The sequence below is a fragment of the Durio zibethinus genome, chromosome 9 (assembly GCF_047325235.1).
Source record: "Durio zibethinus cultivar Kanyao isolate XHJ-2024 chromosome 9, ASM4732523v1, whole genome shotgun sequence".
NCBI classification, from domain to species: domain Eukaryota; kingdom Viridiplantae; phylum Streptophyta; class Magnoliopsida; order Malvales; family Malvaceae; genus Durio; species Durio zibethinus.
In genome coordinates, this window is record NC_143170.1 from 28,495,419 (window position 1) to 28,501,418 (window position 6,000).

Below are 6,000 nucleotides of genomic sequence, written 5' to 3' on the forward strand. Positions count from 1 at the left end.
CTGATCCTTTAAGCCACATACTTGTAAGCTTTTTCTAACTTAGACCCCGTAGGGTTGCACACAACATTCCCAAATTTGATAGGGAGAAACCTAACTCCCATTATCTCATCAGCTTACGATTCTCAGGGTGGCCATAAGCACCCATATCTGCCCATGGCATTAAGGTCCTGAGTAATGACTCATTTGGCTTATAAGGGTGTATGGCCTCGATTTTCTTTTTGTTATCTCATTTTGGCATGGTGAAAACCTAACACCATGCCTGCCCGCATCGTACACAAGCTCTTATGCTTAGATCCCTAAGGCACAACACATGCTGGTTAGCAGCCAGCTTAAAGCCACACTAGGCTCATCTCGTCTTATAAAACTTATATCTCAGGGCCTCAACCCTTAGCCTTATTCTAGGCTGCTTGCACACATGATGGACACTTAGCATCATGCCTGTCCCATCTTAGGGACTTGGGTGTGCTACCCCAGCTATAACACACCTCTACCACAAAGGTTTAGTAGTGTGTCTACCTACTAGCTCACTTATCCTTCAGGCTCGATGGTACCCCTTCTACACAAACACCATCTCATGATCCTTTTGGTACAATGAGGGGAAACCAAATAGCTTAGCAAATGCTACAGCTTAACCCCATGGTTTAACTTAAAGGCGTGATATAAGGCTCAAGGGTTCAACGTAAGCGCGATATGAGGCCTGCCAACCTTGACTATCCCCATGTTTATCATGACTCGAAAAGACATTGTGCCATACTCATGACTCGATGATGCCTGCCCACCTAGACACTACATGTGCCTAGGAGTAGCTTACTTTAACTAGTCAGCCTCACTTGTTTGCTAGCCAATGGGGTGGTGGAGAGCTGACACCAGTCATCACCTTATAAAGAGTGTAAAAACTTTCTAAGCTATCCTACCAGGAACAATAAGACTATTTGAAATGAAAACACTTTTTTCTCTAACAATCTCAAGGTCTTTCTTCAGCCAACTCAAGGCCAGTGACTTTCCTCTTGGTCATAATAATTCAGGTATTCCACTTGTTGCTTCACCAACTCACTCAAGGGCGTTGCGCTTGGCTTCAACCCATAGTATCGAATTTGCTACTTGGCTCTAGGGCACCCAACCACTAGCTCACACTTACCCGTGCATCTTAGGGCCTAGGGCTTACACTGCTCGTGTACATTATCAACATCATGTTTTTTAGCTCATATTACCTATGCACAACTTTAAGGTCACTATCCCACCTTGACTGCTACTCAGTTTAAAGTTAGTCATGGCTAGATCAAGGCATACTAGGGCCTAACCATGACACTTTCCTCTATACACTATGTTGATGCCCTCATCAATGCCAAGACCACACCCAACACTTTTATTGGTCATAGTTGACATTTTTTCATATGCCTCTCACTTATGCCCTTAAGAATTAGGTCAAGATCCTGTCACATAAGGCATCATCCACAATACTGATTCATTGTCGATGCATATGGGTTTTATCCTAGCTCCATACATCATTATGCTATCTTTACATTTCACCACTAGACTCAAACTATTGCTCGATAACTACCACTACACTGCTTCACCCATGATTACATCATTTTGTGACCTCGATGCACCCTTGTCAATCATGACCATTAGTAGAATGAATGACCACCTGCTTTGCCACACATTGGTATGCCCTATTGTACATGACCTATCACAGTAACTGTATGCTTGTGGCACTAACTCTTTAATGCGCCTTTCTAAATATGGTGCTTAGGTCTACGATGCTCATACAGCACCACCCATGATAGACCCTAACATGGTGGTATTCAAACACTTTGGCCATCTCATAACTTGGGTCCTTTTAGCCCTGCCAAGGTCGCCTCTCTAAGTGTGGCCCTTTGGCCAACCACCCTTATAGCAACAATTTAATACTTGCTATCTCGACTCAACTCATGCTCAATAAACTTTTAGGCTCCACTATCGTGGCTCAGTTCCACAAGGAATCACCTTTCTCCTCCGCTTTTACTCAAACTCAGCTCAACTTTATGCACAACCAAGTTTGCACAATGGTTCAACAACTTGTCTACCTTGACTTTAACATATATTAGAAGGGCAAAACCCAAAGCCCATGCACAACTGAAAGATCCACTGAACCACTCTAAACACAAGGTCTCCTATCTGGCTTTTAGAAGTAAAAAATCTAAAAATCACGAAAAAACACAAAGAGTTGCCACCAATCTTTTTAGTGGTGTAACTGGCCACCCAAAAATTTATCATTTTTATAAAACTATAAAATGGGTTTAAAGCTTTATTAAAAAGACAGTGTTGGTCTATGAAAATAGATTAGGTTCGAGAGTCAATTACATGTGGGAAAGGATTAGCACCCACAAATCCTATAGAATTGGTACCAATTAACCATGTGTTATTTATAATTTTGGACAACAATGGTTTTTATATGAAATTTAATTACAATTCCCTTCATTTTGTAAGAAATAAAATTAGTTTTAAAAAAATCATTTATTTAGGAATATTAAGAAAATCTTCAAATTAAAGAAATATCTTCCAAGTCTCCGACATCAAGGCAGAATTCGAAAATAGTCTTTCCATTTAAGATTTATCATAACATTCCTTCTAAAATAATAAAATAACACTCTTTGTAAATAATAATCATTATTGACTCTCCAACACTAGGCAAAGTACCAACAATTATATTTTACGGAATATTATTTTAATTTTATTTATTTAAAACTTAAAATTTTAAGAAAACTTTTGATGTAGAAAAAAATAAAATATAATATAATTAATATTCAACATCCATAACTAGAGCAAACATATATATATATATATATATGCGTTACAAATAAAGGCATTAATTTAAAAAAGAAACGTATGCAAAATGATGATCAAATGCGAATTTAAGAATCGAGTTTTCAAATATAAAGAAACCACCTGGACTCTCCAACATCTAGACAGAGTTTAGGCGTAAATTTTATATTTAAAATCCCGCCCTATTATTTTTATTATTATTGTATTTTTATAATCGTGGTTTTAACAAAATGAATTTATTTTGAGTTTGTGAAAATGTATGAAATTCTTAATGAAATAAAATTTTCTAAATAACCCAATATCTAGGTGGCATTCAGGAACAATTTACTTCATAAAAGGCTTTCATGCAAATTTTTATAAATTTAAAATGAGTTTAAGGTTTTGGATAGGTTTGGATTCCAATTTTAAGAACATATGAACCTTTCTAAAAGCCTCCAACATCTAAGAAGACTTTCGGAGAAAGTTCGTTTTTATAGTTCTTCTAAAAATAAATTTTTTTATATTCTTATATATTTCCTATATATTTCTTGTTTTTTTTTAAATTATTATTATTATTATTATTATTCCTTTATTATTATTATTTTTGAAGTAAAAGTGCAAATAAAATAATTGCATCCAAAATAATAACAACAATAATTTATGACATGAAAGATTAAGTTGCATAAAATTAACTTTACCATAAAATGATTTAAATATTAAATCTATCACAACACATGAGATTTCAACCTTAGCTAAGTAAGAAATAAATAAGTATGGACATATATTACCAAAAGCATGCATGACACCTAACAAAGTCAACTTGTACTCCATGCCTAGAAGTTTTCTCATGTTAATGAATGCAAAAGATAAAAAACTTAGATTACAAAATACAAAGGATGAGATAATTTGACAATGAAAAAGTTCTTTAGGCCTTATTATTATCTTGCAAGTTTTCAATGGTTCCTAAGGCTCTAGACACCATCATTCATTGATTTTCTTTTTTGTCTTTAAAAAAGGTTCTACTCCACCCAATTAAAACACACCAGCATGAAAGAGAAACTAACATGGCATGAAGATTTTACAGGAGAGATGGCATACACAAGTAAAAGATAACAACCTTACCTTCGTGAATTAACACAACCCACATACAATAGCAATCAACAGATAAGGCTTGAATAAGAACTAACATTTCCATAAAAGACCCACGTAGAAAGAAAGAAAAAGAAAAAAAAGAAATCCACCAAGACCAAGCAAAACGGAAAGCTTGAACAAGAACTTTATGTGTGTTAAACCTAGTGAGAAGTACAAAGCTTTAGATTTCTATCAAAAAGATATGAAGAAGAAAAAGTAATAGATGTGTAAATGGTAAATCTATGCCCTTTGCACCAACAGATACAAACAGGTTCATGGGAAACCTCCAACTTCCATGTAACAGAAAATGATGAAACTAGTTTAAAAAAAGAAGTTTTCTTAGGAGTTTTGGTTTTAAAAAGCTTTTTTCATTATACACCAATTGAATACAAATGGATATGGTAGTGTTCGCAAGCATGAAAGCAAATAAAAATGGAAGCAAAAGAGCTACCTTTCCAATCCACTTCTTTCCAAAAAATAAAGGCTTCCATTGCTACCAGACCAATCCACCTCCTTTAGCGGACTCCCCCTTTTGGTTGTAAGCTCTCTTGTTTTCTAAAGCCTTTTCCTTCTCTTTTTTGTTACTCTTCTCTTTCTCTTTCTATCTCTCTCTCACTTAACTGACTTTTTGTTAAAACTCCCTAGCTTTTCTCCTCAAGGCTTCAAGATTTATTTCTTTTTCTTGCTCCACTAACCTTGTCTCTTGTCATTGGTTACAAGTGTTGTCCCTCTACTACAGCCCATTAGCTTGTACCTTATTGGATGTTCCTTGTACTTGCATCTTTGTGCATGCCTGTGAAGTGTTTTTGCTTGGGTTTCAAGTTCTTGCCAACTTAGCATTTTCATCCATTTTTTGTTTTGGTGTAACTTTTAACCATTGGATCAAGATTTTATAGGAGATCTGATAGTCCACATTATTCACTACAAAAGTTTGATTTTTATAGCCCTTAAACCATGTGAAAGACCATTTTACCCTTAGTATAATTTTTTCGATATTTATGCCATTCTCTTAGAAATCAATGTTTCCATGCTCATTTTTAGGATTTTAAAGCACCAAAAATCATGAAATATTATAAAATTGAGATTTGGAAAGTTTTGTGAAAATTCGAGCTAAAAAATAAGTTTCATGAAATTCCAAGCTCGAAAAGGTCAAATTATGAAAATACCCTTATAAAGATATTTTGATAATTTTACACTTTTGAGGTACTGCTATGATTTCAAATACACCAAAAAATCATGAAATATTATAAAATTAAGATTGAAAAGTTTCACGAAATTTTGAGCTTGAGAAGGTTAAATTATAAAAATACCCTTAAAAAGGTATTTTGGTAATTTCATACTTTTCAAGGCACTACTGTGATTTTACATGCACCAAAAATCATGAAAATATTATGAAATTAAGATTTAAAAAGTTTTACAATAATCTAAGCTCGAAAAGGCGAAATTATGAAAATAACTCGATAAGGGTATTTTGATAATTTTATACTTTTCAGGATGCAATAAAAATTTTAGTGTTTTAAAAAATCCTTAAATTTAATATTAAACCACATTGATTCCAATCAAGTTTTGAATTTTGAGAATTAACCTAAGCTCTATCCATTTTGATTAAGTTTTATGCAATTTTGATGTTGTTTGATCGAATTTGACCCAAGTTGACTTTGGGCTTCTAAATGGACAAATTTGTAGGCTTTTTATAGGTTGTAGATGGTTCTCCTAAATGATCTCAACTCATGTTAAAAATATTTCAGACAAAATTTGATATCTACAGTTGCCATTCTTTGAATATTTTTTAGAAACAAAAATAATACAAAGGCATAGATGACAATTTTGTTTGGATGATGCCTTTGTTCCCCTCCTTCCCTTTTAGTGTTTTGTTTTTGTTTTCTTATTTTGTTTGTTTTTTTTTTTTTAAGTTGAAAAGTTCATAAACTACGAAAAATAATTAGATTACTATGCAAGTTAGTGAATAAGAATGCTAAGGATTGACCCATGAACAAAAAATAGAAAATGACAGGGATTGAATTGGGAGTCAAGAAATAACAATGACCGAGACAGCGCCGTAAATAGGGAAATAAAAATGACTGA